The 22,017-nt window shown below is 36.6% G+C and overlaps 1 protein-coding gene across 8 annotated transcripts in view; it reads left to right on the top strand.

Moving 5' to 3' along the window:
• The window catches only part of LOC145682397 (uncharacterized), a 260,717-nt gene that overhangs the window by 90,292 nt on the left and 148,408 nt on the right, over positions 1-22,017 (top strand). For 4 of the 8 annotated variants that reach the window (XR_014130892.1, XR_014130893.1, XM_081754000.1 and 1 more), the window contains exons 1-3: positions 5,323-5,595; positions 6,272-6,342; positions 19,060-19,204. The gene's annotated coding sequence lies outside the window, so the exon portion shown is untranslated. The other 4 variants (XM_081754004.1, XM_081754002.1, XM_081754005.1 and 1 more) reach the window with 4 other exon arrangements.

Here is a 22,017-nt window from a genome sequence, read left to right as displayed (position 1 = left end):
CTATCTGTACTTTTGAAAGTATATCGAGTAATTTTTAAGCAAATCGTCGGGAAAAATTTCACTGTCAAAGTAAACTCTCTCTTTTGGATTTTTCTTTTCGGAACAAGCGAGTTATACCATATTGTAAGATTATTACAGAAAATATTTTTACTGAAATTAGAACAAATTTGTCTCAGTTATTACTGAGACAATTGTCCAAAAAAATCAACCCTTGAGAAAACCACTTCTTCTGTATGTTATCGGAATAAACTATTTATGCTCTATGTTAGTTTATTAATGAAATATTTCTTTACGAAATATGAACAAAATTGCCTGAGGCGTTAATGGGAAAACCATCGGGGGAAAGCTCACCCTAAGATTAAGCTACTCCTTCGAACGAGTTGTCATATTGTTAGGTAATTAATGATACGTTTATTTATGAAATGTGGTTGAGAAAATTGTGCAAAAAGAACGCATCCCATACAGTAAATTACACCATATATATTTTTTCAGAAAAATTATTCATATGTGGTGGAGATTTGTTAATAAAATATATATTTATCAAAAGTAAATAAAATCGTCACAGCTTTTTTTTATTTGAGAAAATTGAATTATTTTAAATTTTAATCCTTCAGTAAATTACCCTTGCTTTTAGGTGTCGAAGGACATAAAATTCGAAAGATATTATGTTATTAAAACGTTATGTCTAGAATTCGGTGTAGATAAGTTGAACAGTATGGCCTCTATTTGAGTGCGTGTAAAAGCGTGACGAACCGAGAGACAAATAGATGGACAGACATCGAAAAATCATTTTTTTCGATATGTAGGAGCCATGTAACTTGAATTTATTGAAATCTAGTATTCGGTTTTTATAACTATCACCACACTTTCTTCTTTCGTCGCTCGAATGTGAAAACGAATAGGCCTACACCGACACGTACTGTGATAATTTGTAATCTCAAAAATTTAATTTGTTATGTTTAATGTGTGGTTACTCTAGAAAAAAAAGCTTATGCATGTTACATCATTTTATTATCAGTTTTTCATGCTACTGTATAATTTGGTACGATTATAGTTAATATTCATGGCATCTTTTGGAAGCATTCGCGTTCCTCACAAAGAGAGCTGTAAAATTTACTTTTGTTTAAAGAAAGCACTCTTGATTTTTTTTTTCACACAGACTTGCATTTGTTGCACTTGTGGATATGAAACAAAAGGAGAGAGAGAGAGAGTCAATACTTTAAAAAGAAACACACACACAGAAACACTAGAACAGTTTTTTTTCTTCATGACAACGAGCTATCGCTGTGACTGTGTTCCTCACGCTGTGTGTAAGCTGCAGGTTGCTCTTGTTTTGTTTTTTTCTGTTCCTGACTCACAGACACTCGCAGTGAGTTGAAGCTGTGTAAAAACGGAGAGGGAACGGTTAAGCATACCATACCATAAACTAAAAACAATCGCTATTAGTAATAAATAGTAAGCTAATTCTGAAAAAATACGTCATCAGAAAAACAAAAAGTTATTTCATTATTATATTATTTCGTTTCTTATTAACATAAAAATTATACACTTTCTACAATGTTTTGTAAAGAAAAAAAATTGAACAGGACCGGATGGGATTCGATCTGGTGTCAAAACTGTATAAGAATTACTGGTCCGTCACTCTACCCACTTGACCACACAGATTTTCTTTTGTTGCGTATCTTTTTCTTAAGAAATAAATGCTCATGGCTATAGAGCATGTCATTTCCAAACTTAAGACAACAGTTTTTCTCTTTGTTTATATATTTTCGCATAACATCTTGCTTACAGAAGCTAATTTATATTTGGCAGACAATTTACACCCTAGATTTAAGCCAATAAATGCAATATTTTACTCCAATTTCCATTCCTTGGTTCAGGTCTTCTCCTACTAATCTTGTTATTCCCTCTGCAATCGTGCTGTGCTACTCCAAAAATTCCCTCGAAAACATTATTGCCAGTATACACAAAACCGAACATAATTTTGTTTTTTGCTTATATTTTTATTATTTTATTATATTTTTTGGAAATATCTCCTTAGATGGATTGCTTTCTATTATCTCCACGTACTAATAACTGAATTTTACCAATAAACATATGGAAAATGGAATAATTGCGAAAAAATGTGAGTTACAGTATACGCGCAATATTTTTTGCGCATGGGAGTACTTATACGTGTTTCGTCTATTAACATCCACGCACTGACCGTCCATTACCATCCATTCTGACTGCAAAATCGATATTAAACTTTTGCAATGAAGTGAAAATGATACTTTTTATTATTATTATTATTTGACATCCCAGGATTTGTTCCTCGGAGATGGATGATTAACGAAAGGGAGTGATTATGAAATTAAAGTTTGTGTACTTTCCCACTGGGAATCGAGCTCGAGAATATGTATACCAGAAGCGCATGTGCTAACCACTACACCAGGCATGCATATATATATATATATATGTTCTACAGACTTTGGTGCAAGTTAATTGTAAATCTGAGGGTCCGCAAAATGTTCTCATTTGGGCCCCGCACCACCTAAGACCGGCCCTGCGTTGGGCAACTCCCAGACATACAAATATAAAAAAATAACAATAATCTAATCAACATAGCGAAATTTTTATACATGATCAGATTTGTGGACTATATAATAAGACCTAGATCCACGTGTAAGTTGATTCCAAATAAGCACTAAATAGCTTATTCCCTAAATTCACAATATTGTTAATTGACTTTATGCTACTAAACAAGTTAGTTCCGTTTCACAGTGCGAAACTACAGAAAATTTCCAAACTATGCAATTTCAGTACTCAAACTTTGAAGTAGTACATCTATAGATACTGATTACAATAGATTAATAAGATCAAAGGTGAAGCCTGTTCCTCGGACGCTTAATTCTTATCAAAAAAAAAAAAAAAAAAAAAATGCTTGCTATTCCTTATACTTTTTTTCTTCTATGACGATAAAGATTGAAACTATAAATTATTAATTTGAACCACTTCCGGTTTCAATAGAAGGTTAACGGAGGAGATGGAACCTATTCTTTGGACGCTGAATCAATTAAAAAAAAAAGCGTATCGATATATCTTTCAGTTTTTGCTTATGGAAATTAATATTGAAACTGGAAGTAGTAGTAAATTTCAATTACTTCCATTTTGTGGGTTGTTATGTGTTCCTTTGAGATCCTGAATCGATTGCGGGAAACCACTTGTCGCTGTCTCTTACTGTTTTTGTTCTATGATGATAAACATTGAAACCAGAAATGGCTAATTAGAACCACTTCCGGTTTGAATGGAGGGTTAACGGAAGAGATGGAATCTACTTTTAGGACGCTGAATCTATTACATAAACTGCTTCTCGATATCTCGAACCGTTTTTGTTCTGATACCTTCGACAGACAGATGACATAGCTGTTGTATAAGACCTATGCCATTTATGCATAGTCATAGTTTAGAAGAAAGAAAGAAAGAAAAAACACAAAACCTATTAACAGTGTAGACCTCATCCGTGGCTAAGCGGTTAGCGTACGCGCCTTTGGCATGGAAGATCCGGGTTTGATTCCCAGCGGGATCTCATGTGGTTCGGATTCCAGTTAATCAGTAGGCCCCTTGTCCCATATACCCTCGCTGCTTGAAAGGGACGTTAAATTCAAAATCAACTCAACCTAGTAACAGTGGGCCTTATGCAGAGTCGTCTTGACTTATGATTAGCATCATACTAAGAGCCTAACTACTGCAGGAAATATATGTTACTCGAACTCTTTAGTATGGCACAAATCACTTGTCTGAATGTTTGTGCATAAAGCCCAGTGTTTTTTCTACATTCTTTTAAAACATTACAAATGTAAAATTTTACAACGCAATACCTTTAGTTCGTAAAAAAAAAAAAAAAGTTTAGTTTCGATTGATTTTAGAAAGTTCCTCAATGTTAAAGTTTCAGCAAAGTAAAGGTATTTCATGTTGTCTTTCCGTATGTGCAAAAACATAAAAATGCGGCAAAAAATTCAACGATAGCGCAAGCATTTATTAAGACTGCAAACAAATTATTTTCTGCTAAGGATCTGCCACTACTTGATATTGTTTTGATTGCCAACGTATGAAATAATTACGTGTCAAACAATAATATCCTCTACAGGCATTAAATATTATCGTTTTACTTTGGTATCAAACAATGCAGAGAGAAGCAAGCACTGGTGTCTCTGGCAAGTAAAATTTTGGGGATACATCAAAGAAAGTTATTTAAATGGTACTACTTAACCCAACCTGTTTATTATCTTCGATTCCATTTGTTACCTTTCTGCTTACCTTCACGGAACCCCTGAGGTATATCAAGAACTATGTTATAATCGTTTCACAGCCTGAATATTATACTCCAAATAAATATAATTATTATTATTTATATGTTATTCTATCGTTAGTAAATAAATAAAATTAAAATATTGAATATTTTGTACTTCAAAATATTGGGGGACGCGTCAGAGATGCACGTGGAAGCTAAGCCTGCCATACGTCCCGTAAAAAACGAGACAGTCCTGATTTTGGGCCCGAATGTCCCGCGTCTCCGTAACTTCAGTCGGGACAGCCAAATGTCCCGTATTTTAATCCCGTCCCATTCCTGCTATTAATATCAGGCTATTCGGAAAGTGAAAAATAAAAAAAAATCTTATAGTGACTGGGAATCCTGTAATTAGTGAATGAACAATAAGCTTAGAGCATGTGACAGCTTAGAGCAAGTTATCATGCCACCCTCTCGAATATCTTCACTCCGTACAATTAATTGCACGGAACGAAGATAAAATGAAAATGAAACAAAATCTTTGAGTTTTACATCCCACGATTATGTCGGCTAAGCAAAAGGAGACGTTGATGATGAGAAACGAATTAAATGGCGGAATGAAGAAAGCTGGAGGAGACGGGGAAACCTCGAGGAAACCCACGTACACTATCTATTTGACCTTGAATAAAGACCTATAAATTTTAAGATTACTATCACAGACAAAGGATATCCTTTGTCTGTGATTACAAATGATGGAGGAACAGTACGATAATGAACCTATTTCTGTAACGGTATGCGTCAACGAAACTGACATCTTTACGTTTTAGATTTTGATAATTGACATAACAGTTATAATTGTTTATAGGATTTTTTGTTGTTGTGTTGCTTTTCGCAAAGTTTGGGAATACCTAACATAGTAGGCCTACTTAGAATGCTGAAACAATATGACTGCAGATATTTTACGGGAACAAATTTTATCTTGTAATAACGATAATATTTGTAGAGTATGTTGGCAACGCTGGCGCAGAGAAGAAAGGTAGAAAAAGGTGCGAGATTTGTGTGATAATTTACTGTGATAAAAGTTACAATACAACTGAAAAAAAAGTAGAACTGAGTTGTGACAATAGATCATTTGTCAAAATATTTGATTTCTATTTTACCTGTTTTCGTAAAATTGAGTTGATATACAGTAATTTAAAGCAAGCGGCTAGGAAAGACTCGCTTACAGGTGTGTGTCTCATTGCGCAGTCAACCCATGTTCTGTTCAATGAGGGGAATGTCGTACTTCATGTCCGCTTTGTGTGGCGCTAAATTTTACGGAAAAGGTATTGTCTGTTGTGTTGTCATGTTACTTTTGGTACTGTATATGGTTAGAAACATTATTGGTATTATGTATAAGTTAAAAGTATGCGTAAATATATGTTTCTTCGATGTATAATACATTGCGAGTATTACGCGCGTCTTGAAATTGTAAAGTGCACGTTACCGACATACTAACAAATAATTCGGTCATTATTTATAAGATAATAGGTAATGATATTGATTATATATATGTTCATAGCGTATGTTGGTGAAATTAAAAGATAGTGTTTGCAATTGTGTAGATAAACAACAAATATATAGAGCATTGTATTCATAATTCTCCTGTATGGAAGGAATTGAATCTTTGATGCCTTAAGATTAAATTAAAGGAGAAAACTTTAATTTTAGATAAAAAGTTTGGAGTGGGAAGGTGAAGGTGGGTTGTTAGTCAGGTCGGTTCCTTTCTTTATCAATGCACAATACTCAATTCGCATAGTAATGGAGATAGTAAGTGAAGGCTGGTTAGTAGCCAGGTTGACTACTTTCTTTATTATTACCCAGTGGATGCGGGCCTGTGTTGTGGTACCCTGCCGTTGTTGTAAGTACAGTAATATTTATACAAATACCTAAAAGAATTATAACATTACCGACCTATAATTCTTTCATTTTTTTTTTTTTTTTTTTTTTTTTTAATTTCAGATCTGTGACAAGTAACTTATTACAAGAACCAAGTAACGCTTACAATAATATAGGCTTTTTCTAATGTTGAGGTAAGTATGTATGAAGGTCATATATTATACTCATTATTAAGGGAAAAACGTTGAGTTTTATTATATTGTATTTATTTATTTATTTATTTATTATGTTCTATAATTTACGGTAATAGTATACATGAGAACCCCCTGATATGCGTTTCTTCTGTGTTTTATTACCACTTCTGCATGAAATACCATAAATTTTTTACGTAGTGCAATAGTAAGAAGTATCCATTTGCACAAGACATGCGGTATGCGTTAAATACCCCCCCCCCACACACACACATATAGTCATAGATAGAGTACAAGGGCACTACACATGCAGATATAAAGTACATGTACGTTCTTTTTTATTTTCGTATCAGTCGATAAGTAAATAAAAGTCGCTTTGTTACACCCTTTGTAAGTTCGTACATACTCAATGAATAATCCCTAAAAGTATGAGCGTCCTGCTCCTTCAGGAACTGATGCAGCTTCATGTATACTATATCCTAATTTACTTTTTCTTGTTAGTTTAACGTTCGGCCAATTACGCTCCGAGGCTGTGTCGTGTTGATGGATAGAATAAAGAAGTAGGATGAAACGGGACAGACCGATAATTTCGTACTACTAATCTAGTAAATAAGGTAATAAGGAAACTAAAAGTAACGCGTATGATTAGGGCACAGATTGAGAAAGCTTCGACATGCTCAAGCTTAAAACCCTTAACATTTTTTCATCAGAAAATTCAGTGTCTTAGAAAGAGATTTCCGAGAAAGGAGTTGGATTCGTCGGTGCAAATTCAATGCAGATGGACTGTAGCGTTTAAAAGAAATACTACTTCCAGACATATGCCATAGGAACGACAATGTAAAAACACAAACGAACCTATGTTAGGTGGTGAGTAAAAGCACTGATGCTGTTTGAGTCAGGGTGGGGCAAAGCCTGTGGACCAGGGTTGGCAAAAACCATGGTTTTTATTGAAAAAATTACAAAAACCAGGTTTTTTTGGTTTAAATAATTTGCTCTATGTATTTATATCACATATGGACAGAAATAAACTTGTTTCGCCTTGGTGTTAGTATGCAACAACCGGGTTATACTGGAAGGGGTCACATAAGCTTAAAGCGGAATCCATACCGCTTCTCGGCTTACATCCAAGAGAACTCGAAACCAGGACTAATTGGCCAAAAATGCGATACGTCTACCGACTCACTCACGAAGGACTCCTGATAAAAATTCGTTGACTGATCTTTACATATTTGTTAATATAATCGTCGAGAGTCATTAGGACAGGACAAAAAGATAAACAATTGCACAAGTGTAATCATTATACAGAATTACATATGGACAATTTCAAAGTACTACAGAGTACAGAAGAACTAATTTAGTCCAAGTCAGTTCATTACTACTTTTATTAGTCCAAGTTAAAGAAATATAACGACTTACTTTGCATATCAGTAAGAAAAGTGAATAAAGATACGAATTATTTGAGTCCACTTTGGCTCTGACCCATTTATACATGAACAGTTACCAAAGATTCTTGTTATTTCAATAATTGCCTCTCGTGGAGTTTGTATGACCCCCTTCCCAAAAAATACGGCATTTCGATGTATTTTATCAATAGTAAATATTATTAAAACGAAACAATGTTTAGAATTTTTCTTTGGTTGCATAACAATAATAAACTTTGAAAAAATCACAAAAAACATCCATATAGTTACATAAAAAAGTTGCTTTTGTAATATAATATCTTTGCGTAAAGAATAGGGAATTTAGGTCTGAATATAGTACGAATAATATATGGGAGTGAAACGTGGTAACCCACAAATGTGTGTTCATCAAGATTTTACGAATAGTTACACTTTTACGAACATTTTTCGTTTTTTGGTTTAAACCAGTTGGTTTTTTTGAATAAACCAGCCAACCCTGCTGTGGACGTTCGTACGGAGCAGGCGCGTTAGCAACGGTGGTTATGCGTGTAAACTAGGATGTCGCTAAAATACACAATGTTAGACTTCTTGCGTTCATAATACAAGGTAATCAAAAAAGTTGCTGCTGTTCTAGATCAGAGGTAAACACGGAGCAATACAGTGGGCGGTACGTACCTTTAGGTTCCGAAGTAATCCCTATTAGCATCCAATACCTTTTTCCAACGTTCCTATAGCTACACAGTGTCCTGATGATAAAACTTGACGGTGGTTTATGTAAAGAAGTCTGCGAGTGCGTTCCACAGGGCTTCATTTGCGGAGGATTTCCCACAGAGGTGGTTGTCGATGCATTGTGCATGACATGCCATATGTGGCTGTGCATTATCGTCCAGGAAGAACACACCCTTGTGATTCACTAATGACGGTCTCTTCTGTCGCAATGCACGATGCACCCTTTGCAACTGCTGAGAGTAGATGTCAGGGCTGATATTTAGTATCTCCCCCAGTCTTGCACATATAAGATCTCCAGTTTTATATCTAATGTTACTTATCATACAAAATAAAGCTGAGCGAGCGAAGAGGGTTAGAAGTCCCGCGGGGCTAGTTGTTTCCTACCTTTATCACAATTTAGGCAAAGGAAGGTACTTGGTTCTGCAGCCATGATACGAGTTGGGGGGGGGGGGGAAATAGTAAATGCCATCGGAGGTCAGCAATGATAATCCGACGAGTTGGAAGGAGTTCGTAATGCACTACTTATTGCCAATTCCACTATGAAGAGAGCATAACCGTTCGTGGGTGCAAAGGTGGTCTTGCGGTATGAGGAACAGGTCACGTGGTGACATCCAATGTTTGGTATGCCAGGGAGTATCAGAGGACTCGCTTTCCGTCACCAGTAAGCAGGCGATCAAAGGTAAAGGTGGATGTGTTGAGGTGCCGAGTGAGTACGGACAAACGTGCTTTCATTCAGTATTCCGTGTTCGCTGCCGACAGTGTGTGGGTTACCCACTTGCTTATCTTATATGACTTCGCTATCCCATACAGCTGCAGTCTGGCTGTTTCAGCGGGAACATGGAACCTATCTGCAAAATTCATCACACCTTAGACCGAAGTCTTTCTCGATGGCTGCTTTCAGGGACTTGTTTTCGAACACATGAGGTCGTCCACTGCGAGGTTCATCTAAAAGTCTCACATCTCCCAAACATAATTTCTGGAACCAGTGTCTGGCGGTTCGTTCGTTCACGGCATTCTCCTCAAATGCTTGGCATATGCAGCAAATTGATGCGGCACCTTCAGTGGTAGAGCGTTCACCTCTGGTGCTTGGGGTCCCGGTTTCGATCCCAGCTCCCCGCCAAGTGAACTTTGTGGTGGACAAACACCGTGTGCGTGGGTTTCCTCGGGGTTCTCCCGTTTCCTCCCACTTTCTTCATACCACAATTTCATTTATTACTCATCATCACCGTCTCCTTTAGCCTAACCGGCATAACCGTGGGACGTAAAACTCAAAGATTTGATTTCATTTTGATGCGGCACCTGACAAGGCGACCTTAAAAGTCATACAACAAATACACTCGAGCAAGCTGCTGCTTTGATACCTCCATTTCTCTTCGACACTGGACGAGATATGGCTGCTGAATGTGCACAACATACTTGTATTACTGAAGGTCTATGGTCACGAACTCCTGATCGCTTAGTAGGCACGTGGGTCATTGAGTCATTTTATTTCGTCTCGGTGAGCGTATGATTAATAGGACGTCTAAAACAGCAAGAACCCTTTTGGTTACCTTATGTTGTGTATTTACTGCAATTACATTCAGACCATCGCTACGTAGTTTAATTTTAGGTATAAAACTGTTTCTCCATTTTATTTTTAAGGCTTTTCTTCATGTACCACATTTTCTGCTCAATTTCAGTACTCATAGCCTCTCGACAAATGTAATATCTCCCAATTTCCCACCACCATACGTTATTATAAGACTGTAAATCGAAATATCTCATTTATCACATGGAACTTCCTATCTTTCAATACGAGGAGCTGATTGTCTCATTACATTCTAATGTGACATTAGCATGGCTTCACTTAACCCTTTCCGGACCTGGCTTTTTGGGCTATTTTTTTAGACTTTCAGTTAAGCAGCTACTGTATCGTCACTGATCGTATCCTAGGATCATGGTTCATACCTCATTCTCTTCAGAATAGAGCTGGCTTTCGAATTGTACCACTTGCATGCTCATACCATATACCAGAAGTGGGAAAAAAATGTCAAAAGTGAAAATTTCGGAGGGAAATTTTTTTTCTCGAAATTTGGCCCCCCCTTGGACCCCCCTTCTGTGATCGTAGCCATCAAAAAAAAATCTGATAAATAGTACTTGGTATACTGAGTGTGTGTGCCACATTTCAAGTTTCTATCTTAAATAGTAAGGGCGGGAGAATTTTTATCAAAAATTCCCACAATGCCCCAAAGTACCATAAAACACTATGATCTCAGGGAAAAAAATTCCTGAGACATCCCTAATTACCCTAGGACTATAATCCGCCAATCATTCTCTTCAGAATAGAACTGTCTTTCAGGCGGTACCATTCACATGTCTCCATCATGTATCTAAGGCGGGAAATTCCTGATAAAAGGGTTTTTTTGGGGCAAATTTCCCCTTTTTTCAACTTTTGCCCCTCTGGACCCCCCTGTTTTTACGCAGAAATCGGAAAAAAACTTCTGGTAAATACTACTCGGTGGACTGAATGTTTGTGCAAAATTTCAATCTTCTACGTGAAAAAATAGGCCCGCGAGAAAAAAAATTCCCTACCATGCCCCACTTTTACCCTATACAGAAGTATATTTGGATAAAAATTCACTGAGACGGCCCTAATTACCGTAGAATAATAATTCGGCCGTCGTTCTCTTCAGAATGGAACTGCCTTTCAGACGGTATGACTCACGTGGTCCTATCATGTATGTAAGGCGGGAAAATGACGAAAAACGGGATTTTTGAGGTAAAAAATCCCTATTTTTACCCCTTTGCCCCTCTGGTTCCCCCCTGTTTTAGCACTGACATCGGAACAAAAAATCTGGTAAATACTACTCCGTGGACTGAATGTTTGTGCAAAATTTCAATCTTCTACGTTCAAAAATAAGCGCGCCAAAAAATATATACACCGACAATGCCCCATATTACCCTATATAGAAGTATATTTTTTAAAAATTCCCTGAGACATCCCTAATTACCCTAGGATAATAATTCGACCGTCGTTCTCTTCAGAATGGAACTGCCTTTCAGACGGTATGACTCACGTGGTCCTATCATGTATGTAAGGCGGGAAAATGACGAAAAACGGGATTTTTGGGGTTAAAAAATCCCTATTTTTACCCCTTTGCCCCTCTGGTTCCCCCCCCTGTTTTAGCACTGACATCGAAACAAAAAATCTGGTACATACTACTCCGTGGACTGAATGTTTGTGCAAAATTTCAATCTTCTACGTAGAAAAATAAGCCCGTCAAATAATATTGAACATTCGCTTAGAAAATGAGAAAAGAAATTTTTGACTTACGACGTCATCACTTCCTATGTCTGGACGCAGGACGGTCTGAAACCATAATGTCTTCTGCAAGGCCTCTGGACTTGAAAAAAAAAAAAAAAAAAAAAAAAAAACCGGACGAAAAAGCTCAAATAGAAGAGAAATAACGCAATGTACCATGAAAAGTGCATATGGTACAAATTGTACCATAGGATCCCGAAGGGGTTAAGAGTAGTACCAACAAGACGCAGCTTTTAACATGTGAAAATTACATATTGAACTTTGTATGAATTTCATGAAAAAATAATCGATTTACCATTTCTTTCCTGTAAATTTTACGTGTTTTTCATATTTCTAGACTTACACTCCGGCACTTACCTTGTATCAGAAACTAAACTGACCTAAGCCTTTACCTTCAGGATCTCGTCGGTACAAAATCCATCATTATATATAGGCCCTATCAGGGTTGGCTGGTTTAAACCAAAAAACGAAAAATGTTCGTAAACGTGTAAGTGTTTGTAAAATCTTGATGAACGCACATTTGTGGGTTATCACGTTTCACTCCCATAGATTATTCGTTTTATATTCAGACCTAAGTTCCCACTCATTACTCAAAAAGATTATACTACAAAAGCAACTTTTGTTTTTTTAATAAGTTTATGAATGTTTGTTTTGTGATTTTTTTTATAGTTTATTATTGTTATGTAATTGTAATAAAAAAAATTCTAAATATTGTTTCGTTTCAATAATGTTTACTATTGATAAAATACATCGAAATGCCGTACTGTTGTGGGGGGGAGGGGGTCATACAAACCCCACGAGAGGGATTTAGTGAAATATCTTTGGTATCTATTTATGTGTCTGAGCCAAAGTGGACTCAAGTAATTCGTATCTTAATTCACTTTTCTTACTGGCATGCAAATTAAGTCGTCGTCTTTTCCTTCTTTTTTGCTTGGACTAATAGAAGTCGTTGTTAACTAACTTGGACTAAATTAGTTCTTCTGTATTTTCTAGTACTTTGAAATTGTCCATGTGTAATTCTGTATAATGGTTTCACTTCTGCAACTGTTTATCCTTTTTGTTCTGAAATGACTCCTGACAATTATATTAACAAGTAGGCCTACGCAAAGATCAGTACAACGTATTTTTATCAGGAGCCATTTGTGAGTGAGTCGGCAGACATATCGCATTTGTGGCCAATTAGTCCTGGTTCCGAGTTCAAATGGTGGACAGTTTCTCTCGAAGTTGAGAAGCGGTTTGGATTCCGTTTAAGCTTATGTGACCCCTTCCAGCATAACCCGGTTGTTGCATGATAACACCAAGGCGAAACAAACTTATTTCTGTCCATATATGATATGAATACATAGAGCAAATTATTTAAACCAAAAAAACCTTTTTTTTTTCAATAAAAACCATGGTTTTTGCCAGCCCTGCACCCTATATTTTTCATAAAATAGTCTGCTGGTACCTTCAACAAGGTTATCAATAAGAGAAATCGCATTCCTCTGTGCAGGTTCACTTTATTGTTTTGGAAGTGCGATTTTCCATGTCTTTCGAAGAACGCAATAATATCCATTCTTAGTCGTCAGCTTTACGTAGTCGGTAGGGCTTTTGATACATAGGTCTTGGGCGACCCGGAAAGCACCACATGGTTCAGATCCCATTTTAAAAATGTAGGCATTGTCCTATACTCCCAAATGAAATTATTGGCGATTATCAACTCGAATTTACGCAAAATCGATAAACAACCGACAGGATGTCTGCCGTGTGCGAGGTATTTAAAAAGAAATAGGAATACTGCAGGCCGATATACCAATTATTTATTGGTTTCAGGAAGGCCTACAACTTGGTTAAAAAGGAAACGATGCACAACATTATTACCGAATTTGGTACACCAAGAAAGCATGTTACATTAATAAAAATGTCTAAATGAAACTCAAAGTAAATTCCGAGTAGGGAAATACTTGTCCACGAGCTTTTACGTTGAGAATGGACTGAAATAAGGAAAAAATGAAATGAAATATTTGAGTTTATGCTGGTTAGGCTAAAGGAGACGGTGATGATGAGAAATGAGTGGAATGAAGAAAGTGGGAGGAAACGGGAAAACTCACGAGCACGGTGTTTGTCCATCACAAAGTCCACACGGCGCGAGCTGGGATAGAAGCAGGGACCCTAAGCACCGGAGGTGAACGCTCTACCACTGAGCCACCGCGCCCCCGCTGAAACAAGGAGATGTGTATTCGTCATTATTATTAGTTTTATTCTGGAATATACTTAAGGAAAATTAAAGATAACAGCCAGATTTGGAACTGAATGGCACTTATCAAGTTACACCTTATGTTGATGTCAATCTGATAGGTGAAGACAGTGGGAAGAGTAAACAGTTATTATTAAATGGCTGTAGGGACGCGGATATAAAAGTAAATGCACAGAAAACGAAATATATGGAAAATGAAGATTTTAACGTACCTTGGATTGATTTAATGGCATTTCTTATGATAATTTCGCTTCCTTTAATCTAGAAATATCCTTAGGAAAAAAATTAATCTTTTGGGGTAGTACGGGATGTAAATTTACATTTGATTGTTTTGTTTTGTTACGAAAAATAGCGATTCTTAATTTACACCACCATGAATTGTAGTAGCCAATCCATATGGTGCATTTTTGTTTCTTGTTATGAAAAAGATTGCTGACAGGAAACGATAAGAAAATTAGTGCTTTTTCCTACGATAAGAAAATTAGTGCTTTTTAAATTTTAATAGTTTCTTAAGTTAACAATATGACTCCAGTTTTTATCTAAATATCTTTGATCAAGATTTAATTCTGGCACTTTTGTCCTAATGAAATACAATTCATAGTTGTGTGCTATTTGCGACGATATGGTGTAATTTTACGTTTTAAGTAATGTACTTTCAGATTGACAAATATTTAGACCTGTAATTGTGACATCTTAAGTCTTTTAAGTCTCTTCCGTGCTTTTATATATATAAAGCCTCAAAGTCTCCTCAAGAAACTTATTAAACTTAGAAAGCACTAATTTTCTTATCATATAATAAATTTTATAATAACAAGGAACAAAACTTCATTTTGGAGCAGTGGTCGAAGTGATACGGTATGCGGTGGTATGCCATACCGCCTCTGGTTTTTCAGTGTTGAAGGCGTACCGTCTCTGGTTTTTCAATGATTAAAATATACCGTCACTGGAAAGTAGATGCTAGTCTTAATAAATCCATTTTTACACACAGCACTTGACGAATAGCTTTGCACGTAAAAAGATTTTATTTCTCCATCCCCTCCCCCCGCGTTACTACAGAGAAGCTCTCAATGGTTTTCAGTCATTATGTAAGTAGAAATGCAATCTTTTAGGAAACATACCCTCACTGCATTTCAACATTTAGGTAGCCGGTATGTCGACTCAAAATCGTAATAAAACGTACCGCCTCTGGTTTTTTCCACTTAGAACACTTTTGGAGGGTATCTACGGCGGTATAAATGAAGATTTCGTTTTTTCATAAGAGACTGTTACTACTGTTCCTTTAAATACTAATGAAAGAAAAAAACTGCCTTCTTTTTATACACCGGTGCCGGGTATGTCGGAGGTCCCGGTTTAGTCAATCACTTTTTTTCATTCTTTGTGTGTTATACAATTCGCCGTATAAAGATCTCGCGTGAAAAGAAAGAAGATTGTTTCCTTTTATTCATTAGTATATATGAAATCACAACCGTCAGAAGATGCTTGGTCCAACCACAGCAGGGGTCTCTGGTATAAAGTTAACCAAGAAAGTTCTGTTGCTTTTTCCCCCACCAACTTCGAGAAAAGGTATGTCACTTAAGACGTACGTGGAAAATCAAAAATAGTCCCCATCAGCATTGACGACCTTCTGCCAATGTTCTGGAAGGCCATGGATTCCATCGCAGTAGAACTTAGTGGGCCGTGAAGCGAAGGAGGTATTAAGTGCATTTTGCACCTCTACTAGGAATTTGAACTGGCGTCCTCTAAGGCGATTGTCCAAGGAATGAAACAGGTGATAATCGGACCGTGCAATGTCCGCGGAATATGGCGGATGCAATAGTATTTCCCATCCAAGGCGTAGAATGGTGTCCCGAGTCATCGTAGCCACTTGGGGCTTAGCGTTGTTCTATAACAGGAGAACTCCTTTGCGATTCAGAAGTGCTGGCTTCAGAGTTTTAAGTTTTTCTTGACCACGGCTCAACTGCTGATAGTACACAGTTGCATTGATGCTCTGACCAGCTGGTAGCAGTTCCCGATGCACGATACCGCGAGCATTCCACGAAACGCACAGGAGGACCTTCTTCTGGTGCAATACTGGTTTCGGCTGTTTTGAAACCGGTTCATGGGATGCTAACCAATGATCCTCCGTGGAACTTTGTACAGAGCCCACTTCTCATCACATGTCAACACCCTGTCTAGAAATGGCTCCTTCCTCAGATGAGGCAGCAAGGAAACACAGGAGTCTGCTCGCGTTGCCTTCTGGCCCGGAGTCAAATCATGTGGGACCCATCGACCCAATTGTAGTGCTTCCCAGGTTGATGGAAGTGCTGCCGAATGGTTTGTCCATTCACACTGAATTGTAATCCCAATTCCTCACATGTCTGGCCACTGTTCGCCTCAATTGCTGCCTGGAGATCTTCATTTTATACATGTGTTGGTCTTGCGGCACGTGGTGCATCTTTTAGTGTTCCGTCACTTCTTAAACTTGTTAAATCACCGCTGCACTCTCTGTGTAGTCACGACACCCTCCCTAAAGGCCTGACATATCTTCCGCCCCGCTGCAGCGGCGTTTGACGCCAGTTTGAACTCGTACAGCATACATGTCCTTATGGCGCTCTTTGGAGGTCCCATGTTCACTCTACGCTTACACAAGTTCACGGCGTAACTGAACTGCCACAACCAGGTAGTATGTTGGATATACCCACATAAACAACTGACCTTCGTTTTATCTCCATTCACATTCAACTCACGGTGTGAAGGACAATTGAACACTGACCTCCAAAAAAAGCGACAGAACTTTCTTGGTTACCTGTTTACAACCCATATGGTCCTATATGAGAGCACGGACCTGGAGAGGGAGAGAGGAAGCGGCTGTTTAGGAAGGTGGCGTAGTGGTTAACGTATCGGCACGTAATGCCAGAGGTCACGGGTTTGAGCCCGGTTTAGTGAGTCACTTTTTCATTCTTTGTGTGCTATACTGTTTTTAAGTTTGTGGTGGACAAACACAATGTATATCGATTTTCTCGAGGTTTTTTCGTTACCTTCCGCTTCATTTCACCGTTATCATCCATCATCATAATTGTGGGACGTTAAACTGAAAAACACAAAGGATACTTTTTTTTTTTTTTTTTAATGCATCTTTCGTGTAAAAGTCTGTAAATAGTTGGTATAATGGTGTGTAGTAAGTGGCTGAGATTTTTTCAGTAAATGTTTGTAAGTGGTATCTATTTATACATCAGGGTGTATTCTGATACTTGAAATACTGGACTTTTATATCGATACTGGTTGAAATGCTGAAAATGTGCGGGAAATTATTGTGTAACACTGGAGAAATGTTGAAAAGCTCTTCAAGATGACAACCTCATCATCTAGTTGGTGATAAGTGTTAACTGGCCGATCACTGAAAAATTTGACATTGATGAGATCAAAAAAACCTGGAACTGAAGTGCAAAATACGTAACAGGTGCTTTGCAAATAGAAATGAAGAGCTGGAGAAAAACAGTCAAATCGTAACCTGAAATTGTTATCTTTATTCATTTTGTATTGGTGTAATATTTGTGAAATTTCAAGACACTAGCATATCTAGATGTATAAACATGAATATTAAACAAGTAATTCTTTGATATTTGTAATTAATTGCTCTTCTGCGTAACAATGTTTCCTGTACCAAATATAATACGAACGTAAAAGAAAGTCTAAATATACGCAATACAGTGAACCAGGTAAGGGAAGGGTTGACTGAAAGGTGAGTGGAGGCCAGCACATAAAAAGGTGAATGTTAATTACGGCAGGTATTATGGTAGAAATAATGTCTACGAAACAATTTTATTTTAACTCATAGTTTTTGTACATTCTTTCTATTAGAATATTGAAAAAGACGGTCTCGCTGCTGAAAGGGACATTAGCATCATAATCATCATCATTTTTTTTTTCACCGTAGACACATGAAATTTTTCTAGCAACATTCAAGGTTTCATAGTATAACATGAATTCTGATTTTTTTTTTTTTCAGAAGATAGGAGAAAGACGGGTTTAAATATCCAAAGCCTATGTAGGGAGGGTATTGTGATAAGAACCTTACAAAACTATCTTAAATTTATACTTTATCAGACTCAATTGTACATCACTTTCAAGTTTTTTATTTTATTTTATTTTATTTTATTTATTTATTTATTTATTTATTTATTTATTTTTTTTGTTAAGTAAGAAAGACAGATCACCTGGGTATCTGTTTTCTGAGTTGCTTGATAGCTTCAGGTAAAATTCTAGGGTGTCTATCGGTCACGAAAGTCACGAAATCAGAAAATGGTCATGAAAGCCACGAAATTTAGCCTTTGGGTCACGATTTTTTTTTTTTTTTTTTAACTGTGCAAATGTAAGTACATATTAGAAAATTTTGTTTTATAAAACATCAAAATTCAACACCAAAAATGTCTATGGTCGGCTTTAGACACTACCAAATCGCAAGCAAAGTACGTTTGTATCGCATACGTACGTTTCATCTGCCGCGAAAAGGTGAAGCACTTCAGAAGGAGGTCGAAAAAGCTCAAAAAATGGTAAAACAATATTACCCAACTTAGAAGAGAGAGAGAATCTATTAGCTCAACTTTTTACAATCAGTGTAACATGTTTAAAGGATTGCTAAGGATTTGTCAATATATGTGCGTCGTGTGCATTTAGATCTGTAATTTGAAGATTAGTGATTTGTGAGTGTTTGCTATTGTTAAGTTACCGAACAAAACAGACTATATATAGTTAGGATATACTGAAAGTGATGTGAGGAGACACTAAGTTTTTATCGCTCCAGGGAATAACCTTTGAAGATAAGATCAAGATAAGTGATAAAGAATATAGGTACTGTTATTAGTTTCTGAATATTACGAAATTTTATGGTTTGCTAAAGAAAAAGTTACGAAATTTCGTTTTGGAATTTTAGTAGGCACCCTGTAATAATAATTTCATTTCATATTTATATGCTTATCATTTCAAGCTATAATACAGGGTAACATGTTTCTTTTATAAACCAGACTTCACATGATACCTTTGTCCTTTATTGCATTCTTTTTTAATGTTTCCAGGAGTGTAATTTGAGAGAGAAAAAAAGAAAAGGCTGTGATACTACTAATGTGCAAATTTGAATCAATCCATTCAAATGAAGTTGGATGACGGACGATAAAACAGAGAAGCTTGAACTGATTCTTCTGGAATTATGCTGGTTGGAAGGTTAGTATGTTACGTTTTCTTAATATCTTTTGGAATTGCTACTTTTGTAAGAGGACCGTTTCAAAGGAAATTTGAGGCTAATTTATCCGTAGGGTAATGATTTGCGTTCTTGCTTCGCTATCTGGAGATCTCGGCTTCGTATCTAGTGGTTGCCATTCTGACAAGTTTTTCGAGTTTTTCTTTCTTTGTCAGTCATCAGGCGAATCCTGGGATTGTACTTCTAAGTGTAGACTGTGTCCAACTCTCTTCCACTCGCTTTACTCGTGTTATTATGGTAGACTGTTATACCATAATAGGTTGTTGGCATCCGAAGCTACTTTCCCCGTTACATGAATGAGTAGATGTATATTTTACAGTTGAGACCTGTATTTTGACACCTTCACCACTTCAGGTCACAATGGGTGGATAAGGTATCAAGTGAAAAAGCGTTGGAAATGGTAGAAAAAAAAAGGAGCATATTGAAGAAAATGTCGAAAAGAAGAGAGGGGATGATTGGACACATTATGGGATTGGCTATGCAATTAACGTCAGAAGGGAAAATACCAACCGGAAGGCTGCGATTGGAAGAATGGAAAGTTGCGTGAAATCAATCAAGAGATTGCTAACCAGAAGAAGAGAATTACCGCGAATTGGAAGTTCAGTTTTGTGGGGTCGGAAGAAAAATTGTTTTCCAATTACAAAATTTTATTTGCCAAATAACTATGGATAAGTAGTTCAGCTTAAGAAAGCTTTTATTCCACAGAATGGTAATTACATTAAGTAGTTCCTAAAATAGTGTTCGGATTAGTCGATTTGTTCCAAATTATTGGCATAGAAACACTAATGGTGGTAACCTTACAATGCATGATTTTTTTTAAATTTCTGTGAAAAAAATAGTTTTGCAAGAGAAAACAAAAATGAGTAACGGAAGTACCGGTACGCTTAATAGTGCCATCTATGCGGAAATTGTAGAATTACAACTAGCTTCGAACGTTCCCAATCTGGTTCAACACGCATTAGCAGCTACATAATGTTATGTAGGAAAGAACAGATTATTTACCATTATGATTATTTATTTAATATCATATCTGTCCCACTATACATTTTAGGGTTAAACAAATACTTAAGGTATTAATAGGGCCCATGTGTGATGGAGGGCACGGTGGCTCAGTGGTAGAGCTCTTACCTCTGTTACATGGGGTCCCTGGTTCAATCCCCGTCGAAGTAAGTTTATGGTGGACAACATCCTGTCCGTGAGTTTTCTTGGGATACTCCCGTTTCCTCGTACATTTCCATTCCACCAATTCCATCATACTTCACTTACCGTAATCATCCGTCTCCCTTATTCTAAAAGTCATAAACGTGGGACGTTAAGCTGAGAGATTACATTTTCATTGCATATATGATATTAACTAAATTATGCTCATGTAAGCACCTACCGGTAACAATGGTAATCATGGTCGTAGACGTTTCAATGAAGATTTGTTATCTTCGTCAGTACGAAGTCTTTAAGGATTCAGCTTCGTTGAAGAACTACATTATTAGTGAATATCTTTCGTTCTGTTGCTTTCTCTTTATGACCATTGAAGCTTGCGGAAAAAGCAACCGACGTATTACATACATATACCAAACTATTTGTAGGTTACCAGAATGCAAAATTCAAAATAATGTATTGGACTAACTGTATTTCTTCCAGTCTAAGGATAGTGAAAGCCGTATTAAACTGAGTAATTTGGGATAGATACATGGTATATTAGTTGCCTTTTCCGTGAGCTTCAATAATCATAAAGAGAAAGCAACACAGACGTAGAACGAGGGATATTTAGAACAGATTTACGTTAACTTATCTACGTTTTATTACTATAGTAAAGAAATACATACAAAGTTAAACGGAGGACAGCTGAGTTTTAATTTGCTTCTACAGCGAAGGAAATTTACCAATAATGTAATTCTTCAAGCAATGGTGATTCCTTAAAGAATTTGAACCGATAAAGGTGACAAACCATCGTTGAAATGTCTACAGCCATGATAGCCATAATTACGAGTGGACACTTATGTAAGCACGAACTTCGTTAAAGAAATAATATTTTTACTTTTAATGATATATATTATTTAAATTGAGAATATGTATATTGTAATTAATATTTCTAAATAACCAGAACTTGCTGAAAATTTCGAAATTCTGAGGTTTTATAATGGTGATACGTTTACATTTATTATTCTAGTCTCATTTGTTTTCTAAGGGAAAAATGGAATTTGGCTTATTAGTTAATTTTCTTACATAAACTATATGAAGTTTAGCTTTCCTTTTCAGCACTGAGGCTATATAGAACCTGGACCTACCGTATATAGTGGAATCCAAATCACTCGTAATGCGAGGGACAGTCAAAAAATTGTAGGAATTTCATTGTAACTATGTATTACCGCAATATAGGTACACTTGCTTTCAAAATAGGCTCCTAGAGATCACACACACGTGTTCCACCTCTTCTCCCGTTTCTGGAAACAATAATGAAAGACCGATTCCATTTCAAATCGTCCAGGCAAACCACAATTGGTTCCCATCACAGTCTCAGATTTCATTTATTTTTTTTATATGAGATTATATGCAATATTATTAACCCATATTTTTTCTTTTTGCTGAAAAAAAATTTTTCCTTTGATATACAGCCTTCCAAAATGGCTGCCCTCCTCTCGGATTGTTCGAAAAACTGAAAAACATGTCAAACTAAAAATTTTATTGTAGTGAAACGAGTGTACTTAGTAATATAATCGCAATAGCAGGAAGAGTATAAAGTTGTATGTTTCGGTGGAAGACCAAAATTCATTTATTG

Source organism: Thermobia domestica, chromosome 3 (genome assembly GCF_964235325.1).
Source record: "Thermobia domestica chromosome 3, izTheDome1.hap1.1, whole genome shotgun sequence".
Taxonomy (NCBI): Eukaryota; Metazoa; Arthropoda; class Insecta; order Zygentoma; family Lepismatidae; genus Thermobia; species Thermobia domestica.
The sequence above is the reverse complement of the archived record's forward strand: the minus strand, read 5'-3'. Positions and strand labels throughout refer to the sequence as shown.